General features: G+C 35.0%; 1 long non-coding RNA gene and 2 other non-coding genes across 7 annotated transcripts; 2 read left to right on the top strand and 1 right to left on the bottom strand.

The window, feature by feature from the left end:
• The first annotated feature begins 353 nt into the window (after nt 1–353).
• On the top strand, nt 354–435 carry TRNAS-AGA (transfer RNA serine (anticodon AGA)). The gene has a single exon. It is a non-coding gene; the product is annotated as a tRNA-Ser (tRNA).
• Nucleotides 436–499: 64 nt separating this feature from the next.
• On the bottom strand, nt 500–573 carry TRNAN-GUU (transfer RNA asparagine (anticodon GUU)). The gene has a single exon. It is a non-coding gene; the product is annotated as a tRNA-Asn (tRNA).
• A 1,501-nt stretch (nt 574–2,074) lies between these two features.
• Nucleotides 2,075–6,395, top strand: LOC107810624 (uncharacterized). 5 transcript variants are annotated; one of them, XR_001653697.2, is made up of 2 exons: nt 2,075–2,412; nt 3,450–6,395. It is a non-coding gene; the product is annotated as an uncharacterized LOC107810624 (long non-coding RNA). The 5 variants fall into 5 exon arrangements; XR_001653693.2 differs by having other exon boundaries at nt 2,075–2,417; XR_001653696.2 differs by having other exon boundaries at nt 2,075–2,417; nt 3,447–6,395.
• Nucleotides 6,396–11,649: the final 5,254 nt, after the last annotated feature.

Raw genomic sequence — 11,649 nt, 5'->3', positions numbered from 1 at the left:
ATGGCGTCCTTAACTTCATGTGTGCAGTGTAAATGTTAAGGACACTATGTCCTTAATATTTACACAACACTCATGAAGAAAGGATAACAACGTCTTTTCGTATTAATTTTAATAGAGTAGTGGCTATTTTTGATCCACATTAAAAATACTGAATAAAAACTAAATAACATGTTAAAAAAGTGACTACCATTTCATATCCTTTCTGGATAGCCATTTTTATATCAGGGAACATAACCCGATTTCTCTAACTCCTCCGCGCTGAACCTTCACTAGTGTTCATGAAATATTCATGGGCTTGGCATTAAAGCCATTAACTCACTTCATGGGAAAACAGCAAGATAAATGATATATTGGTGAGCGTGCCGGAGTGGTTATCGGGCATGACTAGAAATCATGTGGGCTTTGCCCGCGCAGGTTCGAATCCTGCCGCTCACGGTTTTATTCCTTTATTTTTCCAAACATCTTCTCCTTAACCAGTCAAAAAAATTTAGTGCAAAAACGCTAGAAGGAGGGCTTGAACCTCCGACCTTGTGGTTAACAGCCACACGCTCTAACCAACTGAGCTATTCCAGCTGTTTGGTTTGTTTTGTGACATTATTATATATATCAATATAGGAAGATTACATTATTCTACAGTAAAATAAAAGTGGTGACAGCAATATGCCTATTACTGTACTGTTTTCGTCTCAATAACCTGTGAACACGATAGTCGGAAAGTACGAATATCAATTTTGCCTGCTCTACTCTTTATGAGTTGATGACTGGTCTTCACCCTTATAGAAGCTCGATGTTATTATGTGAGCCTAACAATGTCCAAAGACAGGGACGAAGCCACCTTTTGCTAAGGTCGTAGAAATATTACGAAAAAGTATACTGTTTATATAAATAAAATATTAATTTTAGATGTATATAACATATACTGAACACTTTTTATCGAAAAATTTCTTTCAAGGTTTGAACACCCTTTGGAAAAATTTCTAACTTTCGCCGGTCGTAATAGTAAGGTACGGTTACTATTTATTACATTAAGAAGAACGAAAAAAAAGAATGTTTCCTCTTTACACATCTTCCCATACTTATATAAGGTTCGAGAGAGTTTTTAGCCAAAATTGTCCCTTATATTTGGGGGTAAGTCTAACTTTGTCCTTTATCTATTGTCCTGAGCACTTATTGTCTTTTAAGTTTGCTAAACTTGAGCAGGTTTAGTCCACTTAACAAAAGACCCAAACTGGTGGGTAAAAAAACTTGCAGTACTCAAATTTTGCAGAACCGATGTAATGAACCTAAACCTATTTAATAGGCCGGGTTGACTCGGTTCCGGACCGGCCTAGACCGGTAGTAAATCGAACCGGCCCGAACTGGTGGAAGGGGGCCGGGTAGGGCTGGGTTTGGGGGGTTTGGGGGTTAGTCAGTATATAATTTTTTTACCGGTTAATCGGACCGGTCAAACTCGGTCAATGAAAATTACTGTTGAACCGGTTAATCGGACCGGCCCGGTTGAGAAAAATAATGACCGGTTGCTAAGTTTTTAAAATCGGGCTTAACTAGTCTGAGCCCATCCGATGAAAAATTGAATCGGAACGGTTTCGGGCCTAAGGGCCCAGCTCGGCCCACCCATTTATCACCTTTAAGATTGTGGAAACAAATGTGATAATTTTAAAAAAAATTAAAAAAATAGTCGTTGAACCGGGTTCAAAAGTAACTTTCATTGACCGAGTTTGACCGATCCGGTTAACCGGTAAAAAAATATATACGGACCAACCCCCTAACCCAGCCCTACCCGATCCCCTTCCACCGGGCCAGTCCGGAACCGGGTCAACCCGGCTCGTTAAACAGGTTTAGATTCACTACATCGATTCTGCAAAATTTGAGTAGTTAAAGTTTTTTTACCTACCAGTTTGGGTCTTTTGTTAAGTGGACTAAACCTGCTCAAGTTTGGCAAACTTAAAGGACAATAAATACTTAGCACAATAGATAAAGAATAAAGTTAAACTTAACTAAGGGACAATTTTAGCTAAAAACTAGGTTCTAGATACTTTGATTAAGTTAGAATGACAAAATGAATTAACAGTCTCCACTCTCGAGTGTCCAAGCAGATTAAAGACAATACCATATATAGTAACACTAATTCAACGGTATCTCAAATTTGCGTGGTAACTGGCAAATGATCAGTAATTTCTATTATTTAGAAGTGGGAGTTTGAGGGTACGAACATGGCATTCCTGAACTGTCCAAAACGAAGTGTGAATAGTACTCTATGTTTGGCCCATAGTTGTTGGTGAAGTAACACGTGTCTGCACTTTTCCTTTACCTTACCACGTGTAATTCATTTCAAATGCTCCTCTGTTTCAATTTGCAGAGTGCAGACAGATTACAACTCCTCTAATTTTCTCTCCTTCGCACACTCTGCAAGTTTAGTGAGTTTTACAATTCGTCTGGGCTTCTTTTGATCCTTTGTGTTTGAGATTTCTCCTCTGTCTATGTTCATATTTCTTTCATAAATTCTGTCTTTTTGTGATTTTTCATTCTGCTTGCCTCAATTTTCTAGCGTCTATTGTGTTTATTAAGTTTTATAAATTTTCTCCCCTGTTTCTTTTTCTTGTGTTGTGTTCTGGATTTCATTTCTAGATTTCTTTGAAAGTTTTGTCTATTTTTGTTCGATGTTGGTTTCTCTATTCTTTTGAATAATTTCTTGCTAGATTTTCTACATTCATGTCTGGTATTTCTATCTCATTTGATATGCATGTCTTCCTTACTTCTGCTTTTGGCCATGAATTCTTGATTCATTTCAAAATTTCTATTGTGGTTCCCCTTTGTATGTGGATTTGCTGATTTTTGTTCTCTGTTTCTTCTTGATGAGCATTTAGATGTTCGATTTTATTTTTTGACAAGATTATTGATTTACAATTTTCACTCTCTCTCAAAGTATCTTTGCCTTTCGCTTTGTTTTTCTTTTTAATACTCCTACAGAGTATGTGATTTTGGATATTTGTTTGTTTCTCCTCTTTCTTCATGTATGTAGTTATTTTTAAGAACTCTTCTACAGAAGCACTGAATTGCCATCAGGAATAAATAGTAGTAACAAAAATGGAAGAACTTTGATGCAGCAAAAGTGTTTGACAATAAACCTGAAACAATTGAACAAGTTTTTATTCCTTTTTTTTCCAGTTGTTCTATTACATAAACATACTATCATTTAGCAACTCAAAACAACAACAACAATTAGTGAGATCCCACAAATGGGGTCTGGGGAGGTAGTGTGTACGCAGACCTTACCCCTACCCTAGACCCTCGGCACAAGAAGGATCATTTAGCAACTCCAAATGTACATTACTTCTACTAGACAAAATTACTGAACAATATCTTATGTATTATATACTATTTAGTTAATTCACTATAAATAAAAAAAGCTAATTACTGACTCGGTTCAGAACAACTTTTGCTAGCAGGTAACTAAATGGGAGTTGACAAGACAATACGACCCATTAAAATATAAGTTACCCATACATGGATTCGGTTAGATGAAACCATCCCAAAGGGTCAGGACAAGAGCTTGCGGAAGAAGATCTACAAGTGTTAACACAAGTGTTAAGAAGTCAATTTTTGCTCCATGCTGGTTCCAATTTCGTATTTTATATGCAGGTACTTTGTGATAACAATGGGATATATTTGAACATGAATATGTGTCCAATGATATAAAAATATGGGTTTGAGTAGAATTGACATGTAACCCGTGGCGGACGCACATGGTGGCAAGCGGGTTCAACCGAACCCGCTTCATCAAAAATAATACTGTGTATATGTATAAATTAGGATTAAAGCTGCGTAAATTTTGTATAAATATTTTATTTGAACCCACTTAACAACTACTATTTTACAACTAAAGTTATGTACTTCTAATATTGAACCCGCTTGCATAAAATTCTGGGTCCGCCACTGCATGTAACCACATAGTTTAAAGGAGCAATGCTCTCGACTTCTAAAGTAACCAAATTCCCAAGCTTTCTAGATTAGTTATGAACTCTTGCAAGGCATGTGAACTTGATTTTGGTAATGTTTTCATGCATGATTATGTAGTTAAAAGAAATTCTTGCTTGAGATTTTAATGAATTAAATAGATTCGTCAAGCCTTTCTTGTGAGCTTATCTCAAAGTTATGATATATACAAATTTATTATAAGCTTAATGATATCATCTAGACATGGGCATCTTTATATGAATGCACATGCTTAATCTTAGCTAGCAACTTTCTGTGATGTTTCATATGTTTTCTGTTTTAGTTTGGTGTAAGTGACATTTTGACCTACATTGATGCAAAATATGAAGTTGTGAAGTCTTACATATTTTGGTATATGTACCACGTGAACTTTTCAAATCCAAATTTACTCGAGTCACAGGGGAGATGGCCCAAAAGTTGCAAAGTGATTGAAGATGTACAATTTTTCTCTCTTTATATTTCTTTCTTGACTCCGTTTTTGGGGTATGAACAAGTAGTTGTATGTTCTGTGATCGGAATTTGGACCCATCGCCTGTATTTTCTCCACTTCGTATAACGATATTGCTTATCCATTTGGCCTGAATCAAACTTGGATAAGAATAGCTTGCACAAGACTTTGCTTTTTTCAGGTATTAATATCTATAGAAGGGAAAGAACATGTGATGAACAAAAAGAGCAAGAGCCATCAAGAGGGGCTTGGAACTTTTAGAGAGAGTAAAGTGGTAGCTTCATGAGAATCCTGTGTTGAAATAGATTTTCGACTTGACATTTCTGAAAACAAGTTGTTTCCATCTTCCTTTGATTTTTGCTAAGGGAGTTGCATCTTAGTCCACCTAGGGAGTAGCGGATGATAAATTGATCACATTACTGAAGGATAAACTTGGGATAAGAAAACTCTAATGCTACTTGATGCCTTTTACAATGTATCTGCTAGCCGATTTTTTGAGTCCTTTATATATAACTTGGCAGCTTATGATGCTCCATTGTTGGCAAGATTATTGTTCATATCGTCCAGATTCCACAGACGTCATTATGACCAACAACAAATTTTTCGAGTATTATAAATAGATACTTTTTACCTGTTAACGAGAACTCTAATTTTTTTGCTGATTAATTATAGAAGAGGCAAACGTGTAATAATTTAGTACCTACAATTCAATCAAGTTAGTTTTACCTTATTGTGTGATTAGTTATATCTATTTTATATGTGAAATATAGCTGGGCAATTTTTAATGTACTTATCCTATTTATTTGAAAACATCCTCATAAGTTTAGCTATTTTTATAGGAGTTTCCTCTATACTTCGCTATGGCATAAACTGCAATTCGCCTTGGATTGTTCAATAATATTTTGATTTGATTTCTCATTTCATCAAATAAATCTTTGTGCTAATAGATACTATGTTTGTCTTAAGGGTTTAGAGTTCTTACGAACTCCTTTGAGATGAAAAAACCTTTTGTTTATTTTTTAATTAGCAGTTATGATTTCCTTGCTTGCTTACTCAGTAGTTATTAATGTCAAGTATCACTTGATTACACATATTACAGTTTGTTATGATGATTGGTTCTTTTACATGGTAGCATGAGTTATTAATGAGCAAACATAGTTCTTTCGTATTAACTGTCCTGCCATGTTATGTCGAAGAGATTATCATTTGCAATTATATCTTGCAACATAAATAAGAGACAGTTCTTTTGTTGCTTGATGCTCGGGACAGGACAACAGTGTTATATTTTCTTGTGAAAAAATAATATTTTACCTATTTGTTTTTCACTTAGCAGAGATTCGTGAAGGCTGCGAGGTGGTTACAATATCATATGAGGAAGCTAAGAAAAAGTCAAAGATAATTGTAAGCTCCATAGAAGCTGAAAACTGACATGAAATTCACATATGTTGCTACCTGCCATAATTATGAGAATCAAAAGAGAAGATGTACAACTGCTATTTTAGACATAATGGTCAGGTAGGTTTCTGGTTTTTCAAAAGGAACAGGTAAAATATCCAAGAAGTTGAATTCTTCTCTACTCAAATGGATTTAAATGATTTTGGTGAAATCTGCTTCCTGTGTAACATGTGCAGCAATTCCTCTCTCCGTGTGGCATATATTAAATGCTGAGTTTAATTGATTTTCAGTACAGCGGGCAAAGGATGAACCACACCACATTAATTGTTCTAGAATTGCCATTCGTCTAATTGCTCTTTGTGATGCAACGCACCATGGAAAAGAAACGACGACACATACAATGCTCAAGAATCCTTTCAACTGGCATTCTGTTGCTGGTATCAAGCGGTGATCCTACTGCTACTATTCCCCAACTGAGTTCTTTATAATTCAAAATGGTGATGATATGTAGAAACTAAAGAATATAGAAATGCATTCTCTTGCAAACAATTGGTGACGAGCATTCAGTAAACTAATGAGTCCAAAGTGCAAGAGAAGCCAAGTGTAATCCACTATGTTACTTAGTTTGCTCTTTGCTGTTGTGAATTTTTTTTACTGCATATAAAAGTTGAACAAGCAAGAAGAATATACCAGCTTTCTGGATAAGAAGTGGGCATTGACTGAGGCAACAAACTTTATAAGGAATTTGGAGAATCTATCTGAAATGTAGTCTCTATATTTCAACCTGTCCAGCATTCATTATTTTGGTAAAACTCAAGTTTGTGCAGAGATTCCACAATGATGGTATACACCAACTACTTATGTTACTTTAACCAAGTTTTTTTTTTTTATTGTGTATGTGTAATCTTAATTCTTAGGGATTATCCACAAACTTTACTAAGAGGTAAGAAGGCATATCTATTGTAGAGTTCAATAATCGAATATGGCTTCCACTAATGTTTGGCCCGTGATTACACGGGCAACACCTTCTAGTAGTAGTATATATTGGCAAACTGATCAAAAGAAAAATAAGTGCAAAGGTAAATACAAGATAATGTGATATCTTTGTATTTTTGGGTGGTAAAATCCATACTTTTGGAGGAAAGAGACATTAGAAGATTTCATCATTATAAAGCCTAGCTATACGTAAGTTTTTTCAAACGAGGAAATGTATGCAGTCTTATAGATAACTAGAGATATTAAATTGTATGAGAGTAAATGGAGAACTACGATAGGGCGAGGAGAGTGCGTATATATCATTACTAAAAAAAAAACGGGGAAAATCGACCGATTGGTGACGGTCGTTAATCGTAAGGTCGGTAGAGCTAACATGTAATGACCCAATCGGTCATTTTAACTTTCGAAACTCCGTTCCCTAAAATAAAACTTCCCGTATGTGTTTTTAATGATTTATGACTTGCAGGGATGATTGGTTCGGGATTTGGAAGTGTTCGGGTTGAAATCGGAACACTTGGTTCCTTAAGTTAGCCTTAAAAGGCCAAGTTTGATTTCGGTCAACATTTTGAGAAAACGATCCCAGAATCGGGATTTGACGGTTCCAATAGGTTCGTATGATGATTTCAGACCTGGGCGTATGTTCGAATCGGGTTTTGGATAACCCGGAAACGTTTTGGCGCTTAATAATGAAAATCAACTATTTGAAGGTTTAAAGTTCTTTAAATTTGGTTTGGAGTAGGTTTTTGAGTAATTGAAGTCCGTTTGAAATTTCGACTTTGGGAATAGTTCCGTATAGTGATTTAAGACTTGCACGCAAAAATTCGTGTCATTCCAAGTATTTTAAGTATGTTTCGGCGCATTGAAAGTAAATTGAAAAACTTGAAGTTCTTAAGTTTGAATCAATTTGGTTTGGGGTATGATTCATAGATTTGATGTTCTTTTACACGTTCCGTGAGTTCGAGCGAGTTCGTTTTACGATTTCAAACTTATTAGTATGTTCGGGCGGGGGTACCGGGGACCCTCCGAGTGTCAATATTTCGGACGAGGCTCGGACCAAGTTGGAAATTGGGAGCCAGAACTGAAGCTCCCAGCTACTGTCAGAATCGCACTTGCGCTTGGGCAGCCGCAGGTACGACATTCGCAGGTGCGGCAGAAGCTCGCAGGAGCGACACTCGCAGATGCGAGATTTATTAACAGAAACGAAGAGGGAAGGGGAGGCCTGCCATCGCAGGTGCGGAATCTCGAGCACACCTGCGAACGCGCAGGTGCGAGAAGAAGAGCGCAGATGCGGAGCTGGGCAGTCAAGTAAGCTCGCACCTGAGAGGCTTTTCCGCAGGTGCGAAATCCCTGCTTGGCAGAATGTGTTAAAATCGGGGCTCAGACATTTTGAGCTCATTTTTCCTCCATTTCGGGGCGATTTAGAGCTTTTGAGAGGGGGATTTTAACTAGCAATTGGAATGTAAGTTAATTCCACACCCCTTGAGTTAAATATATAGATTATAGGTAGATTATAACAAGTAAATCTTAGAAATCAAAGATTTAGATGAAAAACCTAGATTTTATAAAAACGAGATTTTAACCACGAAAATGGTTATGAAATTAGATAGAAATTATATATTTGATTTCTTGAGATTATGGGTAACGTTTTCATCGAAAATATTTCGGAATCCGGGGGTAAATTTTAGGAATTTTACTGTTTTAGTTAGAGTAATTTAATTAATAGCCTAAATTCAAATTATTGAACATGTATTAATTATTTTGTATAATATTTAGATAGCTTCGGAATTTTCGACACCGAATTGTGAACTTAACGCGACGTGGTAATCGAAAAGTGGACTTTGAGACAAGGTAAGTCTCTTGTCTAATATTGTGAGGGAAAAATTACCCCATAGGTAATTAAACTAATAATTATTGCTAATTGTGGGGGCTACGTACGCACGAGGTGACGAGAGTCCGTACGTAGCAACTATTAATGCTAAAGTTCGGGTAGTTTAGGACTCAAAGCATGAATTACTTGTGTAAATTATATCCGTTATTTAATTAAATTATTTGGTATATATTGTGAATTATTAGGAAAAAATATTAAAAGATAAAAATCTCATATGCTTAATTTTCTGTTTAAATTAATTAATTATTAAAAGAAATTGTTCATCCTCTCGAATTGATCTTTTAATGAATATACTCTCCTTCCGGAGGTACATAAGAAAATGTCCTCCTTTCTTGTGGAGCGGGTCGAACGCCTCGGTATGATAGATGCATCTATGGATCGTGTCGCACGTCCCTGTACACGACACTCTAGATCGGGCCGTACGACCTCGGCAGAAATCGTGCCTAATAATAATAATAATTACTCGATACTTTGCTATTTTAATTGCAGCTTGTGAATTTAATTAATAGATGGAGAATTGTTGCATTTGAAGAAATTTAATTGATAAATTAGAAATTATTGAAATTGAAAGAATTAATTATCTCTGCTTGTTAAGGAAATTATTGTTGTTCCTATAAATGAGGCTAATTGATAAATTAAAAATTTATTGGGATTGAAGGAATTAAATTATTTTTGCTGGTTAAAGAAAATCATTGTAAATTTTATAAATCATGTTGATCTAGATATTGCTATCTTTATTTCATTTATTATTATTGACTCTTAGTGAATGTCAAAGTCGGCCATCTCGTCTCTACCTCTTCGAGATTAGGCTTGATACTTATTAGGTACACGTTGTTACACCTCTTTTTTCCCGTAACCCTTATTACGAGGTTGAGTTAGAAGAGTGTTTCCAATTGAAGTGACACTTTGAAAAGGGATTATTTATTATTTAGAGTCGCCACTTAGAATTGAGTTTTGGTGTTCCAAATTACCTTTCATTGAATCCCTTATCAAAAGAAAGATTTGACTCCTAATTTATGGTCTACGAAAATAGAAGACTGAGTAAGGAATTCTGTTGATCGAGGGGAAGGTGTAAGGCACCCCTCCAGTCGCGTGGTTCTAGCACGATCGCTTTATTGACTAATGTAAGGCTTAAATCAATTTCTATCTATTCTTGTATTTTATTGATTATGGATTATTTATTACCGCCTAATTAATTATTATATTTTTATTAATTGTGTTCACCAAGATGCGGGATGCACACAAGGTACTTCTTTGAAATAGAATGTTAAACCAAGGTACGGAATGTACACATGGTCTAATATTTAAAGTACAGCTAAAAATTTTCTAGCGTTTTAGAATATTTCAAATATTTACTTTTATAGATCTAAGATATTTATTTAATTATTTATTTATTTTACTCTTTCCTTTTTCTTTTGCGACGAGTCTTGTATTAATTTGCGACTCGCCTCACTCCCTCACACAATTGTTATTTTTACTCTTTCTTTCTTTAATTTACTAGACAAATCCCCTTCATATCAGATGACCAATATAAACAGACAAACAATTATGTATTCGAGACAATCATGAACTCAAACAATTAATAACAAGAAAGAAAGACATAAGAACGATTAAACATAATACTGCCCAAGCCGAATTTCTCAGTGTCCATTTCACAAAGTTTGCACTTAATTCAATTTTAATATTTTATCTTAAATAAATAAACTCATTGACCAAATAAATCTCATGAATGAAATAAGGAACAAACAATATAATATTCCTTTAAAATCCTTAACCAAATGAAACAATCAAGTGATTTAACATAAGAAAACAACAAACAGCATTCAACTAAAAATAGTAAAGAAAGGTGAAAATAATGGACCTTTAATAACGTAAAAACTTTCTGACTTTATAAACAAAATGCTCCACACGAATTGTTTGCGTAAAACACAACAAGATTTGAATCAAACTGATAAACCGCATCGGCGACCTCGAAACCGATCGAACTCAACCAACTGAACCTTGGACAAACATCATGGTGTTTCAGTGATTTTGGGATGAGCTTTATGGACATTTTGAGCTGGTTTTAGGTGAGTTTAATGGTGGAAACTGGGGTGGTAAATATGAAGATTGGCAGCTCTTCAATGGCTGCATTTTCATGGGATTTGGGGATGTTTTAAAAAGGCGAAAGAACTGATTTTGACGTGAGAAATAAAGATGTTTTCATGGCTGAAATTTCTTAACTATTGCTATGGAAAGCTTCAAGCACAGAAGCACACTTTTTCGTTTTCTCTGCCTCCGTTTTCTCTCCTTGTTTTTACGTTTTTTTTTGTTCTTTCTTTTGTGTTTATATATAAATGGAAGGAGATCATGCATTCATAGATATGGGTGTTGATGAGATCATGTGCATGTGATGTTGTGTGTGGGGTGAGAGACGGGAAAGTTAGGGAGTGTGGGGGGGAGAAACGTGAGGCTGGTGGGGAGTTTTTATGAGGGGAGACGTGAAGAAGAGGGGAAGTGAAGGGGTTAGGGAATAAGCAGACCGTGGGATTAGATTAGGCTAAAAATAGAGATAATGGGATTGGGATAGTTATTAGCAAATATCATATTTTGAGATAAAAATTTGTTAACAAACTTTATCTTTGTGACGTTAACTTCATTTTGCTTATTTTTATTTTTATTTTAAAAGATAAATTAAGATAAGAAGATTAACCAACATGTCTTACAATATAGGAAAACTAAATATTTACATGTACTTTAAATGATACTAAGAAAGATTCTATAGCTTACTTATTAAAATTCTAATTAAAAGAAACCATATATATATATATATATATATATATATATATATATATTTGAACTATTTTTAGAGATAAAATTTATACACAAAGAATGTGACTATTTTTGTAGTTTTTTTAAAAACAAAACCTATTAAGAGTAAGATAAA

The sequence above is a fragment of the Nicotiana tabacum genome, chromosome 17 (assembly GCF_000715075.1).
Source record: "Nicotiana tabacum cultivar K326 chromosome 17, ASM71507v2, whole genome shotgun sequence".
Lineage (NCBI taxonomy): Eukaryota > Viridiplantae > Streptophyta > Magnoliopsida > Solanales > Solanaceae > Nicotiana > Nicotiana tabacum.
Note: the sequence above shows the minus strand (reverse complement) of the source record. Positions and strands in the feature narration are given on the sequence as shown.